This window comes from Ictalurus punctatus, chromosome 1, assembly GCF_001660625.3.
Source record: "Ictalurus punctatus breed USDA103 chromosome 1, Coco_2.0, whole genome shotgun sequence".
Lineage (NCBI taxonomy): Eukaryota > Metazoa > Chordata > Actinopteri > Siluriformes > Ictaluridae > Ictalurus > Ictalurus punctatus.
Window position 1 is genome coordinate 36,054,856 of NC_030416.2, and position 27,774 is coordinate 36,082,629.

Sequence of the window (27,774 nt, forward strand, 5' to 3'; positions counted from 1 at the left end):
CAGTGATCAGTCCGTTGTTTCAGAGATCAGTCCGTTGTTTCAGTGATCAGTCCGTTGTTTGAGTGATCAGTACGTTGTTTCAGTGATCAGTCCGTTGTTTCAGTGATCAGTCCGTTGTTTCAGTGATCAGTACGTTGTTTCAGTGATCAGTACATTGTTTCAGTGATCAGTACGTTGTTTCAGTGATCAGTACATTGTTTCAGTGATCAGTACATTGTTTCAGTGATCAGTCCGTTGTTTCAGAGATCAGTCCGTTGTTTCAGTGATCAGTCCGTTGTTTCAGTGATCAGTACATTGTTTCAGTGATCAGTCCGTTGTTTCAGTCCGTTGTTTCAGTGATCAGTCCGTTGTTTCAGAGATCAGTACGTTGTTTCAGTGATCAGTCCGTTGTTTCAGAGATCAGTCCGTTGTTTCAGTGATCAGTCCGTTGTTTCAGAGATCAGTCCGTTGTTTCAGAGATCAGTCCGTTGTTTCAGTGATCAGTCCGTTGTTTCAGTGATCAGTACGTTGTTTCAGTGATCAGTACATTGTTTCAGTGATCAGTCCGTTGTTTCAGTGATCAGTCCGTTGTTTCAGTGATCAGTACGTTGTTTCAGTGATCAGTACATTGTTTCAGTGATCAGTACGTTGTTTCAGTGATCAGTACATTGTTTCAGTGATCAGTACATTGTTTCAGTGATCAGTCCGTTGTTTCAGAGATCAGTCCGTTGTTTCAGTGATCAGTCCGTTGTTTCAGAGATCAGTCCGTTGTTTCAGAGATCAGTCCGTTGTTTCAGAGATCAGTCCGTTGTTTCAGTGATCAGTCCGTTGTTTCAGTGATCAGTACATTGTTTCAGTGATCAGTACATTGTTTCAGTGATCAGTACATTGTTTCAGAGATCAGTCCGTTGTTTCAGTGATCAGTACGTTGTTTCAGTGATCAGTCCGTTGTTTCAGTGATCAGTACATTGTTTCAGTGATCAGTCCGTTGTTTCAGTGATCAGTACATTGTTTCAGTGATCAGTACATTGTTTCAGTGATCAGTCCGTTGTTTCAGTGATCAGTCCGTTGTTTCAGTGATCAGTCCGTTGTTTCAGTGATCAGTACATTGTTTCAGCGATCAGTCCGTTGTTTCAGAGATCAGTCCGTTGTTTCAGTGATCAGTACATTGTTTCAGTGGCCCTCCTCAGATACTGCTTGACTGTAATTATTTTCTGTCTGATGCTGTTGTTGGGCAGGACGGTAAAGGTCAATATTGAGCACCATGAACCAATCAAGGACATCTGCCTAATCAGACTTCTCACGAGTCATGATTCCACTCATGTCATGATGAAAAAAAAAAAAAAAAAACTGCCAAAAAATGAGGTTCACATGAAATGTGGAGTGGCAGAACAGCATCACAGCACTTGCTGGCTCGTCCTCCCTCTGTGTTACAAGGTGACTAATTTTATTTCCCTGATTTCAGTGACCTTCGCCTGGACTCTAATGATTTCCTGTCCCTTTAACTCAGGCAACGGAGCACAGGCAACACACCGAGCTTCTGCTTTCTGTTCCTGCCTGCTCAAATGAAAGGTGAAGTGAGGTGTAAAGAGATCTGTGTGTGTGTGTGTGTGTGTGTGTGCAAGAGACAGTGCCAGGATGAACTCTGTAGCTTCTAGCCTACAGTCATTGCACTTCCAGCTGCACTCATCTACTTCTCCTCACACTTCCTGTCCTTTTGGCTTTCCCTTTTTCTCCTGTTGTACCATTCTGTATGCCGCAATTCTGCAACATGGGCTTGGGTTTGTGTGTGTTTGCTTCACACACCCCACTGCGAGCTGATGGCGTATTGATTGGACTGCGTGACTTCTCCGTGCTGGTAGAGGCTGTGTGTGTGTGTGTGTGTGTGTGTGTGTGTGTGTGTGTGTTTGTGTGTGTGTGTGTTTGTGTGTGTTTAGTGAGGGGGACTGACAAAGCCAGCTGGAAAGAAAAAAAAAAAAAAATCAGATTTCCCAGAAATGACCTTCTGGGCTTTCACATTTCTTATTCACTATATTAAAAACAAAACACATACACAGTAATAATATGTTTTATTTATATAGTGTCCTCCGAGGTGGCTTAAAAATTAAAAAAAAAGTAAACACAAAAATAATCAAAGAAAAGAAAAACATAACACAGAATGGTTAGCAGAGTCCAAAAACTGTAGCTGTGAGCAAATCGCTGTGGTTTAGTTGGCGACAATGCCACTCATGGAACTCACCACCAACCATGCACCCAGACACACACCCACATCAACACACACACACACACACACACACACAGGAACCACAATGACGCAGCTGGGACCACATAGACCGACACAAGCAAGCAGAGTTCAATGACTAGGACAAATACCCAACAGATGTATAGGGCCAAGTATAATAAAAACAGTTAATGCTATCAAGAGTCAAGATAGATTAAGCTTTAGTTTGTACTTCCATGTAGACTCTACTAATATCTAAACACAATTTTCTTTATAAAGTGCTTTTAACGATGAACATTGTCACAAAGCAGCGTTACAGAAATCTAGATGTAGATTTCGATGGTGGTGAGGAAAAAATCCCCGAGACATCATGAAGAAACCTTGAGAGGAACCAGACTCAAAAGGGAAGCCGTCCTCATATGGGTGGCACCAGATATCATGATTATAAATCTACAGTATACAGTGAGATTATACACTGAAGCAAGGCTGAGATGTGGGCATCAAGTGTTTTCTTCAGGTTATCCATGTGTGACCATTGTCACATTGCAGGTGCTCCAAAAGCGTCAGGAATAAAAAATTAGCTAATGCTACACTGCAACACTGCAAATCAGGTTTATTGTTCGAATGTACAGACTTTCAGCTGTTTACGATGAACACATCAAACAAAAGCAATTGAAATAGTTCAATAGTTTACGGATGAAATACCTGAACTGGCTACGGGTAGAAAATAGATGAAATACCCGGGCGGAGCAAAAAAAAGGAAGCTATCGACGGCTGCAAGCAGATTTCTGAGAAGGCAGGTTGTGAAAAACCCTCGAGTAACTGTAGCGACCTGCAGCGAGACTTGGTCTAACAGGTGCTGAGGTTTCAGTGAGCACAATAAGGTGCGTACTAAACGCAGAAGGTTTCCATGCCAGAACTCCAAGACGTTCACCACTACTGACCCCAAAGCACAAGAAAAGTCGCTCAGAATCATATAAATAATCCACAGAAGGTTTGGGATTCTGTTCTGTGGAGCGATGAAACTACACTGGAGCTTTTCAGCACGATGGATCAGCGGTACGTCTGGAGGAAGAAGAATGAAGAAAGAACACTCTGTCCACAGTCGAGCATGGTGGAGGCTCGGTGATGCTCTGCGGCTGCTCTGTATCTTCTGGCACTGGAAACCTGCAGCGTGTGGAAGGCGAGATGGAGTCAGTGAAGTATCAGGAAATCCTAGGAGAAAACCTCACGCCGTCTGTGAGGAAGCTGAAGCTTTGGCGTCATCGGACCTTCCAACAGGACAACGATCCCAAACGTACCTCAAATTCCACCAAGGCTTGGTTGCAGAAGAAGTCCTGGAACATTCTACAGGACCATCACAGTCACCTGACTCGAACCCCTTAGAAGATCTCTGCTGGGATTTGAAGAAGGCGGTCGCAGCACGCAAACCCAAGAGTATTACTGACCTGGAGGCCATTGCTCACGAGGAACGGGAGAAGATCCTCAGGAACACTGCTGAAGATCTGCATCTCATAGCAGGTCATAACAGCAAAAGGAGCTCTACTAAATACTAAAGACGCTCGCCATGAAGGGGGTGAATAATTTTGGAACTGGAGAAATCATTGTAAGTTTGAATTTGTGGAAACCGCTTCAAGCAGTTGCTGTGTTGAACTATTTCAACTGCTTTAACAGCTGAAAGTCTGTACATTTTGACCGTAAACCTGATTTGCACTGGGGGTTGAATCATTTTGATGGCAAGTGTACATCCCTGGTTTGTTGTCAGACCTTCTGCTAATTACAAATATTAATCAAAATAATTTTGGTCTTATTAACAGCTGGTACAGACCTGAATGGCTTCAAATATATTTACCCTGCATGTTTCAACAAAATGAAATAAGGCATTTATCGCCACTGGAAAACCTTCCAACATTTGAACATCTACAGTTCTCATTTTTATTTTCAGGAACACTCAAGCTCAGGTTGGTCCAGAGCTCCATCACAACCAGCAACCATCAAATAAACTCCACCAATGACTAAACCAGAGCTTCACTCCAGATCGCTTTACTAGAAAATAACAATACACCGTAATATCAAGCAGCACAAGAAACAGAAATGCACACTTGGAGTCTGTATTATCTGTTGGGGAATCAAGAGCTGAAGACTCCCAGATGAGCATGACCTCATGAATTTAAAAAAATAATCATTTATATATTTATATTTATATATATATATATATATATATATATATATATATATATATATATATATATATATAAAGTGGTGGAAAACGTGGTAACTTGGGTAAATGGAAAAATAAAGCTAAACTGACATTTCAAATGATAGATAATACATTTCCTGTACGATGTGAAGAGGAAACACTACAGCTCATAGCTGAAATGGTAGACGATGACTTTTTGTCTGTGACACAAAGACGGTGTGCGACGTTAGGACCTTTCGGAGAAAGGAATAATGACGATACCCGTGCCGTGCCCTACACAGGAATTAGATACTCATTTGCGTCTGTATTAATGCACTTCACTTGCTAACCAGTGCACTATACGTTATTACATTATGTTAGATACCATTTTAACCCTAGTCATTTAGGTTTCCAAGCAACCAAAACATTGGAGCTTTGACTTGCCTGAAAGTTAAGAAATTTCTGATTGGTCCACCAATGACAAACAGTGTAAAGTGTAGTGGTTCATTTAGAGGATAAATCCACCAAACGGAAAAGTACTGACTTAAAACGATTCCTCATCACATTTCTACAACATTCTAGTACATTTTAGTGAATAAATGAGGCATAATGCCTTTCATTTTTTTCTTCCTCATTATGGTACATGCATAAGCAGATGGATGTGTGTCTCTCTCTCGAGCCTTTCGCCGTTAAATGAGCATTTTGCTGTAGATGAATGGCCCGGGAGACCTCTCTTTCTCGTTCTCTCTCTCTCTCTTTCTCTTTCTCGAGAAATATTTGATGTCCCTTAGTTTTTCCGGAATAATGTGGTCCCTGAGAAACATGAACTCACATTTTAATATGGCGAACACTAACTCTTCTGAAAGCAGAGCGTGCTGAGAGAGCGGCTCTTTAACATATGAAAACGAAGTCCTGGAGCGTTTTGCTCCGACGAGGATAAGCCGAAGGGAATATCGCCAAACTGAAAAAAGGAGCTTGTGTGAGAGAGACGGCTGAAGATCTCATCTCTCAGCATTTCAAAAGCGTTTTGCAGTGTTTTATATCCATGGGCTTTGTGCTGAGTGCTGCTCTGCATTCAAATACACATCTAATCCACTCCTGCCCCTCCTTCCCAGCCGTGAGTTTTATGAGTATTGATAAAGACATTCGTGTATAGCTCGGTCTTACTGTGCTGGGACCCTAAGCTAACCTTAAGTCAATAAATCTCAGCATTTGAGCTGCTTTCTGAATGTTTTGGCACAGCGAGGTGAAACTAAAGCACTGGTTTTCTTAGGTAACTCCATAGGAGGATCCCAGCATGTTTTGCTGTGGGTGGAGGTGGAAGTGTGACTTATAGTCCCGTCTGCTTCCCACGGTATGGGGTAAGAAGTGTTTAACCCCAGTTAGTGCTCTATTGCTGTAGGCTGTCTCTTTATATTTTATAGCAGTACTATTGCACTTTATATTTTAATAGACCTACACTTGTTTTTATCTCAGTGTAAATAATGTGTCTCAAAATGGAGGCCCAGCTCTCTTCCCAGTCCACAGTGGTCCTTCTGATGTCAGGTCGGAGTGGAATTAATGCAAATATTGGCTGATTTTTAGCACTTTTGTTATATATATATATATATATATATATATATATATATATATATATATATATTTTTTTTTACCCATTTTCCAATTTACTAATCATTATCCACTAGCCAGCTCATGCAAAACATTCCAACCAGGGAGAGTGAAGATTACTGCAGGTGTGCTTCCTCCGAGACAGATGAAGACAGCCAAACACATCTTTTTTAATTGTCCCTAGTGATACTTATTGCCTAGTGTCACTGATTGGTTACTGCCACTGATTGCCTAATGTCACTGATTGGACAGTGTCACTGATTGGTTACTGTCACTGATTGCCTAGTGTTACTGATTGGCCAGTGTCACTGATTGCCTAGTGTCACTGATTGGCCAGTGTCACTGATTGCCTAGTGTCACTTATTGCCTAGAGTTGCTGATTTTCCAGTGTTACTGATTGGCCAGTGTCACTGATTGCCTAGTGTTACTGATTGGCTAGAGTTACTGATTGGCCAGTGACACTGATTGGCCAGTGTTAGTGAATGCCTACTGTCACTGATTGGCCAGTGTTACTGATTGCCTAGTGTTACTGGCTAGAGTTTCCTACCCAGTAAGCATGGCTGATTTTGCTCCCTTGGACTATCTTAGAAGGCTGTGGCATTGCAAGGATTCACACGAACATTCTACCAAACCTTTTTATTATCATGCTTGAGTAGTGCAGAAAAATTCAAATGTATTTGACACATACACAATTTCATACAGTACATAACTTGCAGTAAAATGGACATCTGAAATGAATAAGAATAATAGAAATAAGATAATAAATATGAAATATGTACAAGAATGTGCAAAAATGGATGTACAAAAGCAGCATGGAATGTGCAGAAGATGGATGTACAAAATATGCAGTATGTACGTCCAGCAACAATACAATACAAAGTGCAATGTGCAGTTTGCAGAGTTCCAGTGGAGTGCAGAGTGAACTGTAGAGTCCTTTTGGAATCCTAAAGGGTGTTTATGGAGGACATGTCCATGTTGATGGCCTGACGGAAGTAGTTCCTCCTGAGACTCTCAGTTTTAACCATCAGACCACGGAAGCGCTCGGCTGATTGCAGCAGGCCGAACAGACAGTTCCCTGGGTGGGTGGAGTCCCTAATGAGTTTAGCGGCTCTTGTACTGTATCTACAGTCCCTGATGTCCCATTGGAATCGTATCCTGGCTCTGTGATCGTCCATATTGTTCTCAAGAGACTGGACATTGGCGAGCAGAAACTGGTCAGGGTGTAAGACTGTGTGCTTTGTTTTGGACTGTCAGCCTTTTACAAACTCCAGCGCATTTCCTCTGTGCTTCTTTTCCCCTCACCTCCGAGGATCCCTCGCGTGCCCATTGTTCCCTTTCAGAGGCAAGATGGCCCTATTTGCCCTATCATCAGGAGATGTTTGAACGCTAATGATGCCACAGTCATCTCTTACTACATCACCAACTTGCTGCTGTGTCTAGTCAACTAATGTTAGCTAACTACCAAAAATATGGCAAAAAAAACAAAAAAACAGCTCTGATGTGACCTCAGTGTGCTGCGTGTATTGGACCTCAGGCTGAATGTATGGGCTTTACCCATGGCTCTGCTAGCCTGCTAGCACAGCTATAACACCTGTTGATGTATGATTTTTTCCATGATCTTTGAACTTTGAACTGTGTATTTTGTTCTGTATGAAGTTTGGATGATTTTAAAACTGGATGATTTTAAAACGTGCTATGTCAATCATTTAAAATACTGAATCCTCTGTAGCTAGGAAATCAGATTACATTAGGGCCCTGGATTGATTATATATATATATATATATATATATATATATATATATATATATATATATATATATATATATATATATATATATATATATATATATATATATATACACACCCTGGCTTGGATGCCAGTCCATTGTGAAGGGATTATGTAGGGGTTATAGAGTATACAGTAGTTACGAACACTTTGCATTATACTTTCATTCATTACACTAAGATAAGCAGTTCCTATAGAGTTACTTAAGGGTAGTGTTCATAAGGCTACATAAGCATCTATAAACGCATAGACCAACAGGTGTGATCTGCCATAAGCCTCTATAAGTGATTTTGTTAGTTAGTAGGCTTATACCAGTTGTCATGAAGGGCTTATTCATTCATTCATGAATCTTCAGTAAGTGCTCTATCCTGGTCAGAGCCATGCTGGATCTGGAGCTTATCCCAGAACACTGGGCCTGAGTCGGGAATGCTGAATGGGATAGAATTCCATTGTGAAGGGCTTATGTATCTGTTATAGAGCCTTATGAACATTTTAGTGTTTACTTTCATTTACTCTGCTAAGATAAGCAGTTCTTTTAGAGTTGTGCGTAGTCCATATTTTCCACTATACATAATACAACTTTACACAAAGGTAGTGTTCATAAGGCGATATGACACCCACACTGTCCATAAGCATAAACTGCTGGTCAGGGCCATGGTGGATCCAGAGCCATTCGTGGGAATACTGGGTGCAGGACAAAAATACACTCTAGATGGGACAAGTGCTCATGTAGGTGTTATATGGCCTTATGAACACTTTCCTCTATATGTTCATTCACTATGCTAAGAGTAGTTCCTATAGAGTTACTTAAGAGTAGCGTTCTTATGGCTATAACACATACCTCATCCCTTCATGATACTGGCATAAGACTACATAAACATCTATGAAGGTTTATTCCAACAGTTGTGGTCTGTCATGAAGTCTACATTTAAGATAATTAAAAGGTATCATTAGTATCCCATAGTATTATTAAAACAAATAAGTCTGTATAAGTGTATATGATGGATTATGATACTGGGCACAAGGCAAGAATTGAGTACATACTGGACGGGATACCAGTCCGTAGCGAAGGGCTTACGTAGCTGTTATATTGCCTAATGAACACTTTCCTGCATACTTTTCATTCATTACACTAAGATAAGCACTTTGTATTGAGTTACATAAGGGTAGAGTTCATAAGGCTCTATGACATCTATATCATCCCTTCAGAATACTGACATAAGGTTATAGAAACATCTATAACGACTTAATTCAACACATCAGCTGTCATAAAGGCTATTTTTTTTAAATCAATTTTAAGGAAAAGTTATAAGCCTTTATAAATATTTATGTTGGCTTATGTCACTTATCATTAAGGGCTTATTCATTCATTCATACATTCCTTCATCTGCAGTCACAGCTTTATCCTGGTCAGGGCCACACTATATCCAGAGACTGTCCCAGAAAAACCGGGCATGAGATGGGAATACAAGCTCGGATAGGACGGCAGTCCCATCGTCAAAGGCTTATATATGTGTCGTGTAGCCTTATGAACACTTTTCGCTATACTTTATACTTAATTTATACTTTCCTTATAAATGTTACATTGGCTTATGTCAGTTGTCGTGTAAGGATTATTCATTCATGCATTCATCTTCAATAAAGGCTTTATCCTAATCAGGGTCATGTCATACAACCTTATGAACACTATCCTTTAATGAAACGTATATAGCCATACATAACGATCTATAAAGGTTTATTCCACCAGGTCTCATCTATCATAAAGTCTCATTTTATCCATTTATAAATATTTATTTTGACTTATGTCAGATAACATTAAGGGCTTATTTGATTAAATACATTCATTCACCCTTGTATGGGATATCGGTGCATCGTGACAGGCTTATGTAGGTGTCATATAGCCTATGAACTCTTTCCTGTATTCAAAGTTAAGCAGTTCTTTAATATGCAGAGAAGTTCAAAAGTTTACATACATTTGACTGTATATGGAAAATTCTGGGATCATTGCAATAGAAATCCTTCTGAAATGTAGCGGTAATAACACACACATTCACACACAGACACGAACGAGTGTTTACGCACGTTTCCGCGTCTTCATCCGGCGCTCAGGTGTGTATCGTGAGGGTGAGATTGATGAAACAGTCGTATATAACAGTGTAATAATGCGTCTGCGGCCTGGCCTTTATGATTCTCTGTAATAAACGCGGTACGGTTATGGAGATGTGAAGAAGGTCATCCTGCAGGACTGATCAACTTTCTACCTTTCCGGATTTTATTTATTGATTTCGTTTAGACATTTCACAGTCTGCCATGAGAAAGAGAGAGAGAGTGAGAAAGAGAAAGAGAGAGAGTGAGAGAGAGAGAGAGAGTGAGAGAGCGCGAAAGTGAGAGTAAGAGATAGTGAGAGAAGGAGAGAGTGAGAGATAGTGAGAGAAAGAGAGTGAGAGAGAGAGAGAAAAAGAAAGAGAGCGTGAAAGAGAGAGTGAGAGAGAGAAAGAGAGCGTGAGAGAGAAAGAGTGAAAGAAAGAGTGAGAGAGAGTGAAAATGAGAGAGAGTGAGAGAGAGAAAGAAAGAGAGCATGAAAGAGAGAGGAAGAAAGAGAAAGTGAGAGAGAGTGTGAGAGAAAGGGAGTGTGAGACAGTGAGAGAGAGAGTGAGAGAGCATGAGAGAAAGAGACAGTGTGAGAGAGAGTGTGAGAGAGTGAGAGAAAGAGAGAGAGAGAAAGAGAGAGACAGACAGTGAGAGAGAGTGTGGGAGAGTGAGAGAGCGTTAGAGAAAGAGAGTGAGAGAGAGTGAGAGAGAGTGAGAGAGAGAGCACGTGAGTGAAAGAGAGAGTGAGAGAGAGTGAAAATGAGAGAGAGTGAGAGAGAGAAAGAAAGAGAGCATGAAAGAGAGAGGAAGAAAGAGAAAGTGAGAGAGAGTGTGAGAGAAAGGGAGTGTGAGACAGTGAGAGAGAGAGTGAGAGAGCATGAGAGAAAGAGACAGTGTGAGAGAGAGTGTGAGAGAGTGAGAGAAAGAGAGAGAGAGAAAGAGAGAGACAGACAGTGAGAGAGAGTGTGGGAGAGTGAGAGAGCGTTAGAGAAAGAGAGTGAGAGAGAGTGAGAGAGAGTGAGAGAGGGCGCGAGAGAAAGAGACTGTGAGAGAGAGTGAGAGAGTGAGAGAAAGAGACAGTGTGAGAGACAGTGTGAGAGAGAGTGAGAGAAAGAGAGAGAAAGAGAGAGAGAAAGTGAGAGAAAAAGAGCATGTGTGAGAGAGAGAGAGAGAGAGAAAGAGAGAGACAGACAGTGAGAGAGAGAGAGAGATATTAAAATGTTGGAGTGGAGCGGTGGCAGGCTGTGCGTAATTTCCCAGCCGGATTTCGTCCTCTCTCCGTGATGGATGGGCAGCAGATCCGAGGGGATTAAGGTGAGCCTGTGTTTGATTTCTTTTTCATATCTTTTAATGCCAGCTATCTGTAATCTGTCACTCGGGCCTGCGATTGCACTGACACACACGCGCTGTGGGGATATTTCAAATAGCCGCCGTGCCATTTCAGCTTGCCTACACAGTCGAGAAACTCGTGCACGAGCGGGGTTACATTTCCAACTGTCAAGTGTGACATGCATTTGTTTTCAAATTTATACATTACAAAAATATATACATTGCTTCATTATTTACGCTAAACTACATGGATCCTATAGAGTTTCATTCTCTGTGCTAATGTTTCCTATAAATCTTCACTCATTATACAAAAGCAAGCAATCCATGTTTACTTCCATCCACTATGCTAAGCTACAGTAGCTTCCGTCCACTATGCTAAGCTACAGTAACTTCCGTCCACTATGCTAAGCTACTGTAACTTCCGTCCACTATGCTAAGCTACAGTAACTTCCGTCCACTATGTTAAGCTACAGTAACTTCCGTCCACTATGCTAAGCTACTGTAACTTCCGTCCACTATGCTAAGCTACAGTAACTTCCGTCCACTATGCTAAGCTACTGTAACTTCCGTCCACTATGCTAAGCTACTGTAACTTCCGTCCACTATGCTAAGCTACTGTAACTTCCGTCCACTATGCTAAGCTACAGTAACTTCCGTCCACTATGCTAAGCTACAGTAACTTCCGTCCACTATGCTAAGCTACAGTAACTTCCGTCCACTATGCTAAGCTACAGTAACTTCCGTCCACTATGCTAAGCTACTGTAACTTCCGTCCACTATGTTAAGCTACAGTAACTTCCGTCCACTATGCTAAGCTACTGTAACTTCCGTCCACTATGCTAAGCTACTGTAACTTCCGTCCACTATGCTAAGCTACAGTAACTTCCGTCCACTATGCTAAGCTACAGTAACTTCCGTCCACTATGCTAAGCTACTGTAACTTCCGTCCACTATGCTAAGCTACAGTAACTTCCGTCCACTATGCTAAGCTACTGTAACTTCCGTCCACTATGCTAAGCTACAGTAACTTCCGTCCACTATGCTAAGCTACTGTAACTTCCGTCCACTATGTTAAGCTACAGTAACTTCCGTCCACTATGCTAAGCTACTGTAACTTCCGTCCACTATGCTAAGCTACTGTAACTTCCGTCCACTATGCTAAGCTACAGTAACTTCCGTCCACTATGCTAAGCTACAGTAACTTCCGTCCACTATGCTAAGCTACTGTAACTTCCGTCCACTATGCTAAGCTACAGTAACTTCCGTCCACTATGCTAAGCTACTGTAACTTCCGTCCACTATGCTAAGCTACAGTAACTTCCGTCCACTATGCTAAGCTACTGTAACTTCCGTCCACTATGCTAAGCTACTGTAACTTCCGTCCACTATGCTAAGCTACAGTAACTTCCGTCCACTATGCTAAGCTACTGTAGCTTCCGTCCACTATGCTAAGCTACTGTAGCTTCCGTCCACTATGCTCAGCCACAGTAACTTCCGTCCACTATGCTAAGCCACAGTAACGTCCGTCCACTATGCTAAGCTACAGTAACTTCCGTCCACTATGCTAAGCTACTGTAACTTCCGTCCACTATGCTAAGCTACTGTAGCTTCCGTCCACTATGCTAAGCTACAGTAACTTCTATTCACTATGCTAAGCTACTGTAACTTCCGTCCACTATGCTAAGCCACTGTAACTTCCGTCCACTATGCTAAGCCACTGTAACTTCCGTCCACTATGCTAAGCCACTGTAACTTCCGTCCACTATGCTAAGCTACAGTAACTTCCGTCCACTATGCTAAGCTACAGTAACTTCCGTCCACTATGCTAAGCTACAGTAACTTCCGTCCACTATGCTAAGCTACAGTAACTTCCGTCCACAATGCTAAGCTACAGTAACTTCCGTCCACTATGCTAAGCCACTGTAGCTTCCGTCCACTATGCTAAGCCACTGTAGCTTCCGTCCACTATGCTAAGCTACAGTAACTTCCGTCCACTATGCTAAGCTACAGTAACTTCCGTCCACTATGCTAAGCTACTGTAACTTCCGTCCACTATGCTAAGCTACTGTAGCTTCCGTCCACTATGCTAAGCTACAGTAACTTCTATTCACTATGCTAAGCTACTGTAACTTCCGTCCACTATGCTAAGCCACTGTAACTTCCGTCCACTATGCTAAGCTACTGTAGCTTCCGTCCACTATGCTAAGCTACAGTAACTTCCATTCACTATGCTAAGCTACAGTAACTTCCGTCCACTATGCTAAGCTACAGTAACTTCCGTCCACTATGCTAAGCTACAGTAACTTCCGTCCACAATGCTAAGCTACAGTAACTTCCGTCCACAATGCTAAGCTACAGTAACTTCCGTCCACTATGCTAAGCTACTGTAACTTCCGTCCACTATGCTAAGCTACAGTAACTTCCGTCCACTATGCTAAGCCACTGTAACTTCCGTCCACTATGCTAAGCCACTGTAGCTTCCGTCCACTATGCTAAGCTACAGTAACTTCCGTCCACTATGCTAAGCTACAGTAACTTCCGTCCACTATGCTAAGCTACTGTAACTTCCGTCCACTATGCTAAGCTACAGTAACTTCCGTCCACTATGCTAAGCTACTGTAACTTCCGTCCACTATGCCAAGCTACTGTAACTTCCGTCCACTATGCCAAGCTACAGTAACTTCCGTCCACTATGCTAAGCTACAGTAACTTCCGTCCACTATGCTAAGCTACTGTAACTTCCGTCCACTATGCTAAGCCATTGTAGCTTCCGTCCACTATGCTAAGCCACAGTAACTTCCGTCCACTATGCTAAGCCACAGTAACTTCCGTCCACTATGCTAAGCTACAGTAACTTCCGTCCACTATGCTAAGCTACTGTAACTTCCGTCCACTATGCTAAGCTACAGTAACTTCCGTCCACTATGCTAAGCTACTGTAACTTCCGTCCACTATGCCAAGCTACTGTAACTTCCGTCCACTATGCCAAGCTACAGTAACTTCCGTCCACTATGCTAAGCTACAGTAACTTCCGTCCACTATGCTAAGCTACTGTAACTTCCGTCCACTATGCTAAGCCATTGTAGCTTCCGTCCACTATGCTAAGCCACAGTAACTTCCGTCCACTATGCTCAGCCACAGTAACTTCCGTCCACTATGCTAAGCTACAGTAACTTCCGTCCACTATGCTAAGCTATGCTAAGCACGGATCTCTCAGCATAGCATAGTGAATGGAAGTTACAGTAGCTTAGCATAGTGGACAGAAGTTACTGTAGCTCCGGTTCCAACATATTAATTATTATAAGCTAATCATTCAAATCATACTAAGGTTAATGTTTTCTATACACCTCTAAGCATTACGCCAAGCAAACCCTTCCCCATATACTTTCATTCACTATGCTAGGCTAAACCCGTTCATTACGCTAAGCTAATCTGTCCTTGTACACTTCTATTCATTATTCTGAGGTCTGCTGTATATGTTTATTAATTATGTTATTAAGGTAAGCTAATAGTTTCCTATAGACTTCCATTCATTGTGCTAATAATTTCCTGTTCACTTTCATTGATTATGCTAACCTAACCATTTCCACTATGCTAAGCTACAGTAACTTCCGTCCACTATGCTAAGCTACTGTAGCTTCCGTCCACTATGCTAAGCTACAGTAACTTCCATTCACTATGCTAAGCAACAGTAACTTCTGTCCACTATGCTAAGCTACTGTAACTTCCATTCACTATGCTATGCTGAGAGATCCGTGTATACTAATCTAAATTAAAATAATGCGAAGCTAACCACTGTACTTATCTTCAAATAATGCTAAGATAACCTACATGTAGGCATTCATCATGCTAACCTAACCATTTACTGTAAGCTTCCAATCATTATGCTAAGCTATCTATTTCTTGGTGTTAAGCTAAGTTTCCTATTGATTTACATTCATTATGCTATGCTAATCATTTCCAACAGACTGGTCACTATTTCAAGCCGATTGTTACTTATAGACGTCCATTCTTTAGGTAAAAATAACCATTTCCTGTATACATTTGACCATTATGCTATGCTGACTGTTTCATATAGACTACTATTCATTATGTCAAGCTAATAGTTTCCTTTAAACTTCCTTTCATTATGCTAAGATAACCATTTCCTGTGGACTTCCATTCATTATGTTAAGCTAATAGTTTCCTATAAACTTCCATTCATTATGCTAAGCTAAACATTTCATATAGACCTCCATCCACTATGCTAAACTGAGAAATCTGTGTATACTAATCTAATCTAAGATAATGCTAAGCTAACCACTGTACTTATCTTCAAATAATGCTAAGATAACCTACATGTAGGCATTGATCATGCTATGCTAAGCGGTTCCAACATATTAATTATTATAAGCTAATCATTCAAATCATACTAAGGTTAATGTTTTCTATACACCTCTAAGCATTACGCCAAGCAAACCCTTCCCCATATACTTTCATTCACTATGCTAGGCTAAACCCGTTCATTACGCTAAGCTAATCTGTCCTTGTACACTTCTATTCATTATTCTGAGGTCTGCTGTATATGTTTATTAATTATGTTATTAAGGTAAGCTAATAGTTTCCTATAGACTTCCATTCATTGTGCTAATAATTTCCTGTTCACTTTCATTGATTATGCTAACCTAACCATTTCCTGTAGACTTTCAGTCATTATGCTAAGCTATCTATTTCTTGATGTTAAGCTACATTCATTATTGTATGCTAACCATTTCCAACAGACTGGTCATTATTTTAAGCCGATTGTTTCCTACAGACGTCTATTCTTTAGGTAAAAATAACCATTTCCTACAAACTTCCATTCATCATGCTAAGCTAAACATTTCATATAGAAATCCAGTCATTATGCTAAGCTAAACATTTCATATAGAAATCCATTAATTATGCTAAGCTAAACATTTCATATAGACTTCCATTCATTATGCTAAGCTAAACATTTCATACAGAAATCCATTCATTATGCTAAGCTAAACATTTCATATAGAAATCCATTCATTATGCTAAGCTAAACATTTCATACAGAAATCCATTCATTATACTAAGCTAACATTTCATATAGAAATCCATTCATTATGCTAAGCTAAACATTTCATATAGAAATCCATTCATTATGCTAAGCTAAACATTTCATATAGAAATCCATTCATTATGCTAAGCTAAACATTTCATATAGAAATCCATTCATTATGCTAAGCTAAACATTTCATATAGAAATCCATTCATTATGCTAAGCTAAATATTTCATATAGAAATCCATTCATTATGCTAAGCTAAACATTTCATATAGAAATCCATTCATTATGCTAAGCTAAACATTTCATATAGAAATCCATTCATTATGCTAAGCTAAATATTTCATATAGAAATCCATTCATTATGCTAAGCTAAACATTTCATATAGACTTCCATTCATTATGCTAAGCTAAACATTTCATATAGACTTCCATTCATTATGCTAAGCTAAACATTTCATATAGACTTCCATTCATTATGCTAAGCTAAACTTTTCCTATAAGCTTATTTTCATTATGCTAAAGTTAACCAGTTATCCAAGCAAATCAACAGATTAACCCAGTAAGACATCTACTCAGTAATGAAGCTACAATCTGCACTAGGGTCCTACGACACAGTTAATCATCTGTTTAAAACCCCCCATCAATATATTTTATTTCCTTTCTCTTCAAAATCATGGCACCGAAGTGTAATTCTCGAGTCTCCGTAGGCCTTGGCGCAGGTAATAGGAGAGGAAATAAGTCTATATGAAGGATTTATGGGGGATTTGCAGGAGCTTCCTTTTCAAAGACGAGGTATGGAGCTTATTAAGGTACAGTCAGAAGCTCCTCTGGGGGAAGGGGGTGCCCAGTCTTGGCTTCTCTCTCTGCGCAGGTCGAATCATCCTCAGTCTCGGGTGATTTAATATGGCGAACGCTTCCTCCAGGCTAATTCCATTCACCTCAGTGCTTCAGACGCTCTGCTCAAAGAGTTCAGCTGGCTTTAGCGACAGCTGAGTTTAACATTCTGAGTCCGTTAAGAGGAGCTCTCGGTTATTAAAATAATTATAACCCAGTGCTGTGGAGTTCTCTAATCCGATTGGTCAGAAGGTGTTGATTAATTTCCTTAAACGGCAGCGCTGAGAGTAAAGTAGCGCAGCTGTAAATCACAGGTTTACGTTAAGGCGTTCTAATACGTAATCGTTTCTATAGCAACAGGGACTTGCACAGCGGACGTAAATGGGGGTCAAAATAAACATTGACGTGCTTCTTTAAGTAGGCATTTCTTTAACATTTCTGGAAGGAGTCTCCAGTACTAGTCCAGACTCCACAGGTCCTGAGGTGTAACGTCTCCATTCGTCGGTCAAAGCGATTACAGATGAAAAGTAGTGCTCTGTTTTATGAAATGTCTCGAAACGAATCGAGCTCATGATTTAATTACCATGTTTTTGACCAGCCCTAGCAGTAAGCTTCGAAATATAATGCGTGTAATCCAAATAGCACAAACTTCACAGCTAAGATATGCACATTTTTCATTCGTATGTGTGTGTGTGTTTTTTTTTTTTTTTGATGACTGAGAAGTAGGTAATCAGAAGCTCACCAGCTGCGTCGCATGCTCACTTCTGTGTGTTTGCCGGCTAATCCTTTTAGCGCGATCCGTGATTGAAGTGGAGGAGAGAAACACCTGTTGGTGTCCAATTTAGGAAGGAGAGATGGATATGTCTACACACCGCATTTGCATGATGAATGTAGATTACACACTGAGGGATCTGAAACGCACACAAACCACTCTGTAAGTATGCCTAATTAAGCAATGGATTTAAAAAGCGCTTTGGATTATTTTGAATTCTATACTGGAGATGGTTAGACGTGTTATGTATGTATGTATGTATTTATTTATTTCTTTTTCAACAGAGCCCAGACGTTGAGATGAGCAACCGATGTTGGACATGCTGTAGGTCAAAGTGAAAATGGTCTAGTACTTACTTCAGGATTCAAGAACATGGCTGTGGTCTTAGAAATAACAACGAACGCATTGATATAACTGTTACTGCCAGAGCTGCTGTTATAGAGAATTAACGAACACTTTCTAAGCAATCAGATTCCATGACTCAACAGTGCTGCGGTATACGCTAATCGTGATTAGCTAAGCATTTCCTAAAGCTTAGTGCTTCTTGAGTACTTCCATTCATTCATAACTAGATCAATAATTATATACTCACGCTAATTACGCTAGGCTTAAGAGCTCCTGCGCTACGCAGACTGTTTATGAAGAATTTCAAGCATTATGCTACGCTAATCAGTTGCCATAGTGTAGACGTGGTTTTACCACATACAGTTAAGCCAAGTGGTTCCTGAGGTCATTCCAAAGAAACTGTACTTGTACAGTGCAACCTTCTTTTCCACCATAGATACGAGATTGCGTGAGGAAGATATCTTGAGAGGAGGCGGCAGACAAAAGAAAGACGTTCCATCGGATTGCCATTCGTAAGGTGAAGCTTAGCTAAGCAGCTAATCCTCAAGCTGAACATGAGGAGAAGAAAATTGACTTGATTAATTCAGCAGGCTGTGGATAAGTAGAGCCTGTTGAAGAGCTGTTTTAAGCTGACTGATGGACTGGCAGCCCTGTGGAGAGTAAGGCAGGGGTATAGGGGTATAGCCAGAGAATCTTTTATGACTGCTTTTATGCAAATTTTACGTGTGCACATAAAACCGAATGGGAATTAAGTAGGGGGAAACATCATGGAAAAATGAGCAGTGAATCCTTAAGAACAGTCGCACCAAGGTACGATTTAAACATTGTTTGGGTCGAATGATTCGGGTCTGACTTCTTCGACTCGAATCGTGCCTCTCATTACGGCCGAATGCGAAGGCAGATCATGAAAAGAAATGATAAACTTTAACAGCTTTGTGCTAATCATCCCACTTCTTGCTCATTTTGAACTCCCACGCCGCCGTTTCACATGTTCACAATTTCACACTTCCTTTTTTTATAAACTGAGAAGCGAATGACAGCGTGTGGCACGCGACTGTTAAGCGACACTGCCTTCGGATGCTCGACGGATCCCGCTTCTGTCTCGGCTAAGAACACAGATCAATGCCAAGTTCCCCGATCCGACCCACACTCGTGACATTTTGAACCCAAATGTACAAGGTTTCAACCACAGAGCATCCGACAGGGAGTTAATCTATTGCAACTCATGCTGTTTTGACACGGAGGGCCGAACCGTCGCCGATCGGGTGGGCCATTGATTTCGGGTTCGGTTTTCCAAATAAACCAAAGGGCAAAGGAGGCTGAATAAACAAGCACGCAATCTTCTGACATTTATCTAGCTGTAAAGATATCAGAGCGCTAGTCATTAAAGCTAGCGCCGGATAATTGGACGCGCTCTGATTTGACGAAACCTTTAGTTAAGGGATTCTCCAGCAGAACGCTTTATTTTTCAGTTTATCTAGTAAATGTGAAACATCATGGTAGTGGGTCCATTTTTTCCCAAGGTTTTATACTCGGTTTATGTTCCTGACGTGAAAAACTTATCGGTCCATTTAGCTAGCTAGCCCACGCAATCTTCTAGCTAACCATCATTATCAGGTAGTATAACAAGCTTCACATGATACGCAGTGCTGTTAAATTCAGGCACTAACTTGTGGATGTAATCTGTGGATGTTTCCATTAAATGTGACTATAAATGTACAGTATCAAAAGTTTTAATTAAAAAAAAAGTCATTGTTGGCAACGTGGTGTTGTATAAGAAGAATAAAACGTTTTAGGACATGCAGTTATAGAGAAATAATCGACTTTAGGGTGGTAACAGTAACTTCTTGATTACGCCAGTCTATAACAGCAGACCACTGAGTGTGTGTGTTTTTTTTTTTTTTTACAAAATAATGCAAATGCGGCAATAAATAAAAGTCTCACCCTTGTGCGATTGCTTAATGTATGCATCTCTGCTAAACTTGACATCGCTCCAAGGTTCTTTTTGCCACAAAGTGCTGCAAGTTATATTTCATCCTAATACACCTATAATGTGTGATTGTTTACGTGTACATTAAAACTGAATGGAACAAAACTGAGCTGCCCATCCCCCGCCCCCAGGGATCTTTATCTCCTAATCAAACACGAGAAACCCAGATATATGTAGCTGCATGTGACTGAAGGGACCACTGTTGCGTGTTTCCAAGGATAGCTGCTAAATTTGATAGCAATGCATCATGTTGCCTCACTTCCTGTTGGTGTCACGCCCAACAAGAGGCCATGTTCCTCAACAGATTAGCCAAATTTGGTGTCGATAAGCAGAAACATTGCTGGGAAATGACCTCACTTCCTGTTTGGAGACTTTGCTGTGAAATTCGTTTGCACATCATGGATGAAGTCACCCACAAATCAAAAATCCAAGAAAGAGAATTTGTTCAGGTCTGTCTCATGATCACGTGATCCAAATCTCATGATGATTGGGCAAAATGTGCAGGAGGAAATGTGAAAAAGGGAAAATAGCTCAGTTAAGATCAGGGTATCCGTTGAACTCGACATGACGCAAAGAATCAGAGGAAAGTGGATGTTTCTAGGATGTGGAGTTAGTGTTGCAAATGTACGTCAAAATTTGCCCAGTTGGTGGTGCAGTAGTGCTTGAGGGGCGGCTGTGGATCAGGTGGTAGAGCGGGTCGTCCACTAATCGTAGTGTCGGAGGTTCGATTCCCGGCCCACGTGACTCCACGTACCGAAGTGTCCTTTGGGTAAGACACCGAACCCCGAGTTGCTCCCGATGGCAAGTTCACGCCTCGCATGGCAGCTCTGCTACCACTGGTGTGTGTGAATGAGAACCAGCGTAAAGTGCTTTGTAGAACCACTAAGGTTAAAAAAAAAAGTGCTATATAAGTGCAGGCCATTTGAGGGGTGTACACTGAAATCGCTGTGTAGGTTGTTAAGTTAAATTTGTGCCAAATTTTCCTAAAAACGAGTATGAAGTGGCTGATATACATTCCCATATCAAAGAATAATAATAATATTAATATTCAGAAGAAGAACAACAAGAAGAGGAAAACATGCAATCACAATAGGGTGCTTACACACCTTCAGTAAAAAACAAAAAACAAGAAGAAAAGTTGTGAAAGCAGTGCTTGTGTAGCTGGGACGTGTGCTGAGAGAGAATTCCTGACTCCAAGACAGTTATTTGCATTTGTTTCCGGTGATTTTTTTATTGATTTATTTTTTTTACAGCTTATAATATGGAAAAAAAAAAAGAGAGAAAGAAGCGTGACGTCCGCACACTGAATTTACAGCTCCAAACAACTTTATAATGAAAGCGCAACCTTTCGAGCGTCAGGTCTTCATCGGGCACAACACCCACGTGGAATAAAACACAACTCTTCATACAAGCAGATAATCACCTTGATTAGACTCACACTCCAAAACATGTGACAGTTCATTCACATCATACTGACGCACGGTGCCCGGTTAGGGTGGGTCGGATGTGCACGCCTTTTGTTGTATTTTATGTACGAGCTTAATATAAAAGACGACTTTGATTATGTCATTATGTTGCTAGAGCTATGTTTTGGGGTGAATCGTGGGCATCACTCGTGACCAAACGAACACCATATTAACAAATCCATTTGAATTCCCCGCTGGACTCCATCCTAGTTTCCATAAAATGGAAAAATCCTTGACTTTTTTCTGGCCTTGTTTCCTGCTTCACACTGCTCTCACTCCCACGATCTGCAGGAGCCTTGTCTTCACTGGAAATGACCGAGAGGCAAGATGAAAACGGCTTCGCTGCGACGTGACTCTTCTTTCCACTTCCGCCTGCCATCGGACGAGAGCACGGAGAAGGACCCTAGGGACTGGTAAGAGTACTAAAGAAGAAGGTCTGTGTACGTCTGTGTATGAAGCCTCAAAACGTCAACATCGCTAAGGAGTTCTGTACAGCTTTCGTAAAAAGGAGCGAGATCATATTCCATTTCGCTTCGCGAAACGTGTCCGCGCGCACGTTTTTACGATTTCCGGGACGAAACCGGACGAGCGGACATCGCAAACCAATTCGATTCCCCTCGGTATAAAAAAAAAAGACATTCATCTCCAGGATAACCGATTACGTCTCGACGTGCTTCAATTAGTGTTATAAAATGTTCCAGAAAAGTTTATTACTCGGAATAACGAGCGCACGATCGTAAGGTCACGGTGTAATGAGAAACAGGAAGGTCATCTGAAGGTCATCCTGTCTCTCCCTGTCACGTTCCTTAAGCCGTACGAGTCGTACGCTCTTTATATTCCTCCACTACCTGACATTCCCAAACCAACATCCTCCCGATGAACTCTCCAGGTTCTCTCCGCTCTGCCCGGGATCACAGCGCTGAGGAACGTCTGAAGAGATGCAGAGAGAGAGAGAGAGAAAGAAACCAGTTCACTAATACCACAGGGTAAAAAAAAACGCAAAATGAGAAAAGTGGAAAAGGAAGATCTCATTTCTTTCATTCCTCCGTCATCTCTTTGCTTCGTATACCCTCCGAATCCTTCCGTCTTAATTCTTCACTCTCTTCACGCTTCCCATCTTTTTTTTTCCATTTGTTTTTGTTTAGTTTGAACTCTTCTTTCCAAAAAAAAAAAAAAAAAAAAAAACAACCCCAAAATAAACAATTATTTTAGGAAATCAACAGAACCTTCCATCTCCCTTGACGTCTGTTTATAGTGCAGCTGTTTTTTTTCTTTTTCTTAAATATTCTGTTTATAGCTCTGAAATGTTTCGGCCGGCTGCTGGCTCCATTCACCCTTTTGTGATTGCTTGTTATGGTTGGATAGATGAGTTGTTTTCCTACAGATTCACACTCCTTATCAAATCATTCTTTATTTTATGGTCTCTGTTTACACACACACACACACACACACATATATATATTTTTTAAGCAGGCATTGCGTTAGATTTTTCACCACATTTTTGGAGCAAAGGTCAGGAGGATAGGCTGATAAACTGAACTACTTAATAAATTGCGGTTCCGCCATTTCTTTGGTCAGAAAAGAAAGACCACTGCCGACATCTTGTTTTCTGCTAATGATAATGAGTCTTTATTGGTCACGTATACATTACAGCACAGTGGAATTCTTTTCCTTGCATACCCCAGCATGTTAGGAAGTCGGGGTCAGAGCACAGGGTCAGCCATGATACAGCGCCCCCTGGAGCAGAGAGGGTTAAGGGCCTTGCTCAAAGGCCCAACAGTGGCAGCTTGGCAGTGCTGGGGCTCGAACCCCCGACCTTCTGATCAGTAACACAGAGCCTTTAACCGTCATGTCACCAGTGTGTAAAAGTTGTAGGGTTAAAGTTCATCTGGATGAAACGAAGCACTATTACTTGCACTGCATTAAAAAAAGAAGAATAAATTGTTCGGACTGTTCCGTTGCACACGCAATGCTTTATTCGCGGATTTGTAATGTATAGTGTGCATCGGTTACTTCTTTACAAGTTTTCTCATTTCTAATTTGATTAAGGATGTTTCCACACGAGATTCTTTTCTAGACTACAGGCCATTAAAAAATACTGCTCTATTTTCTAGTGTGGCATAGTTAAGCCCCGCCCCCACACACCCTACGGTCCGGTTTGTACTTTCATGTTTTTATCTTTGCTATAGTGTTTTGGGTCATTTTATTTTTTTGCCCTTTGGACTGCCCCGTCTGCTGTGCCGTTTAACCCGCGTCCTTGTTACGGTGTTTGACCGGTTTGCGTGGATTTGTGACATTTGATTCAATGTTCAAGATTGTTTTATTTGCCACATACGCAGTCACATACAGTATATAGCTCGCAGTGGAATGAAAACCTGGCCTTGTCCTCTTTAGACGAATACGAAATAATAAGAAATATACGTACAGGAATGTGCAAAAAGGGGAGGTACAAAAAGTAAGCAAGGAATTTACCTTTGCCCGCTGATTTTGTATTCGTCGTCCCATTTATTTCGGACTGCACACATCTCCGCTAGTCTTTTGAGACATTTCACTGAAGAGTACAAGCCATGTATATTCCAATCACCTCCAGAATAATCATCCCATAGTCATACATTTTTGTTCCCCATGGTACAACTCATGTTAATGCACACTGACGTGTTCAACAGTGGTCCAGAATCCTGGTGTGAAATCTTCAAAACCTTTAGGGTACCTTCCTAATGCCAAGGGTTGCACCCGGAAAGGTACAGTTTACCACTTTAAATTTGCATATCAAAATTATATTTATATTAGTAATAGAGATCAAAGAGAAATCTTAGCATTTTTTTTTTTAAATAAATGAATATGCTGTGCAATCTGATTAGAAACGTCATAAATACAAATGAAGGAATGTAATACTAGTAAAAATACTTGCAGGTTTTATATTCTGTCTGGAATGGTGGTCAAGCAGACAGTTAGAGGTCACATTTGAGCTCTGTTCATGAAGGGTTCGAGTCCAGACGTCTGGGTGTTCTTTACCTCAAACTACATTGCAGTATGCAAGAGGCTGCAGTGGTGAATCAGGCAGAGTCTCAGCACAAGGTGCCAGAGGGAACTGTTATTATTTCACTGTTGGGCTGGACCGGACTCGGCTAGGTATGGTGCTACCGGGCTGGACTTAATTCTGCTAGGTATGGTGCTACCGGACCGGACTCTGCTGGATTTAATTCTGCTAGGTATGGTGCTACCGGACCGGACTCTGCTGGACTTAATTCTGCTAGGTATGGTGCTAGCGGACCGGACTCTGCTGGATTTAATTCTGCTAGGTATGGTGCTACCGGACCGGACTCTGCTGGATTGAACTCTTCTAGGTATGGTGCTACCGGACCGGACTCTGCTGGATTTAATTCTGCTAGGTATGGTGCTACCGGACCGGACTCTGCTGGATTTAATTCTGCTAGGTATGGTGCTACCGGACCGGACTCTGCTGGACTTAATTCTGCTAGGTATGGTGCTACCGGACCGGACTCTGCTGGATTTAATTCTGCTAGGTATGGTGCTACCGGACCGGACTCTGCTGGATTGAACTCTTCTAGGTATGGTGCTACCGGACCGGACTCTGCTGGATTTAATTCTGCTAGGTATGGTGCTACTGGACCGGACTCTGCTGGATTTAATTCTGCTAGGTATGGTGCTACCGGACCGGACTCTGCTGGATTTAATTCTGCTAGGTATGGTGCTACCGGACCGGACTCTGCTGGACTTAATTCTGCTAGGTATGGTGCTACCGGACCGGACTCTGCTGGATTTAATTCTGCTAGGTATGGTGCTACCGGACCGGACTCTGCTGGATTGAACTCTTCTAGGTATGGTGCTACCGGACCGGACTCTGCTGGATTTAATTCTGCTAGGTATGGTGCTACTGGACCGGACTCTGCTGGATTTAATTCTGCTAGGTATGGTGCTACCGGACCGGACTCTGCTGGATTTAATTCTGCTAGGTATGGTGCTACCGGACCGGACTCTGCTGGACTTAATTCTGCTAGGTATGGTGCTACCGGACCGGACTCTGCTGGATTTAATTCTGCTAGGTATGGTGCTACCGGACCGGACTCTGCTGGATTGAACTCTTCTAGGTATGGTGCTACCGGACCGGACTCTGCTGGATTTAATTCTGCTAGGTATGGTGCTACTGGACCGGACTCTGCTGGATTTAATTCTGCTAGGTATGGTGCTACCAGACCGGACTCTGCTGGATTTAATTCTGCTAGGTATGGTGCTACCGGACCGGACTCTGCTGGACTTAATTCTGCTAGGTATGGTGCTACCGGACCGGACTCTGCTGGATTGAACTCTGCTAGGTATGGTGCTACCGGACCGGACTCTGCTGGATTGAACTCTGCTAGGTATGGTGCTACCGGACCGGACTCTGCTGGACTTAATTCTGCTAGGTATGGTGCTACCGGACTGGACTCTGCTGGACTTAATTCTGCTAGGTATGGTGCTACCGGACCGGACTCTGCTGGATTTAATTCTGCTAGGTATGGTGCTACCGGACCGGACTCTGCTGGATTTAATTCTGCTAGGTATGGTGCTACCGGACCAGACTCTGCTGGATTTAATTCTGCTAGGTATGGTGCTACCGGACCGGACTCTGCTGGATTTAATTCTGCTAGGTATGGTGCTACCGGACCGGACTCTGCTGGATTTAATTCTGCTAGGTATGGTGCTACCGGACCGGACTCTGCTGGATTTAATTCTGCTAGGTATGGTGCTACCGGACCGGACTCTGCTGGATTTAATTCTGCTAGGTATGGTGCTACCGGACCGGACTCTGCTGGATTTAATTCTGCTAGGTATGGTGCTACCGGACCGGACTCTGCTGGATTTAATTCTGCTAGGTATGGTGCTACCGGACCGGACTCTGCTGGATTGAATTCTGCTAGGTATGGTGCTACCGGACCGGACTCTGCTGGACTTAATTCTGCTAGGTATGGTGCTACCGGACTGCACTCTGTTCAGCTGGATTGGATCTGTTTGGCTAGACTCTCCTGGAACGGGCTCTGTGGGCTAGACTCTGCCAGGCTGGAACGGGCTCTTACCAGCGGTGTTGTATAAGGCTTGTGTTTCCTCTGTCTAAGTGGTTTGCAGGGTTTGTGGTCATCTTTGCTCTTGGAGCTCTTTGATTCTGCTGACACGCATGCAGCTTGGGATCTTCCTGAGTACTTAATCATGTAATGTATTTTTATTTTTACAAGATACCGATGACCTCCTGGTCTAGATGGACATGGTTAATACAGATGTTCACCTGTCAGCTGGGTGTCGTGTAGCGTTCGGTGTTGGAGAACTTGTCCTTCCCGATTCTGTTGATGAGATATGAGGAGTAATCGTTTCTGGGCAGCACATTTTAGATGGAGTCTGTGTTCACCTTATATCATCTTTTATGTGTTATATTCATCTTTTAATATTTTCCATCTCTTGCTTGCTCCTTTATTTTATCTTTATTCCAGTGGATTACCATAAACTCTCCTTTTCCATATATCTCTGCCTGACTTTCCGTTCTAGTTCTGTCTTTCTCACACTCAATCTCCCATTCAGTCGCTACCTCACAACTTTCATTGGTCTTTTTTTTTTTTGTTTTTAACCTTTTCACGGAATCTTTTGGAGTCTCTCTGCTCCAATCTCTCTCTTTTTGTTTTCTTACTCTTCTCCCTTTTTGTCTGTCACTCTCTAGTTCCACGTCACTTTCTTTTCATCCATTCTACCTTCTAGTCCCTTTTCAGTCTGTCTCCATCTCTCTGCCCTGTTGACCTTGATCTCTGTCTCTCTCTCTCTCTCCTTCGTTTTTTTTTTTTTCTTTCTTTCCAGCTACACCTCCCTCTCTCATCTCATTCCTCCAGTCTTTCTTGTTTCAACCTTACCCAGTCTCACTCTGTTTACGGCTCTCCGTCGCTCAGTCTTCTGTCTCCCTCTTTCCGTGTTTCTCTGCTTGCTTCCTCCCTCTCTCTAGAGTGAAGGAGTAGTTTACAGAGGTGAGTGCGGTGACGCCTCACGGCTCTACTCCAGTCCATACAGAGCCACTTCATTGATCCAACATGGCTCTAAATGAACTTCAGCTCATGGTGTCTCCTTTCAGAGGTGCAG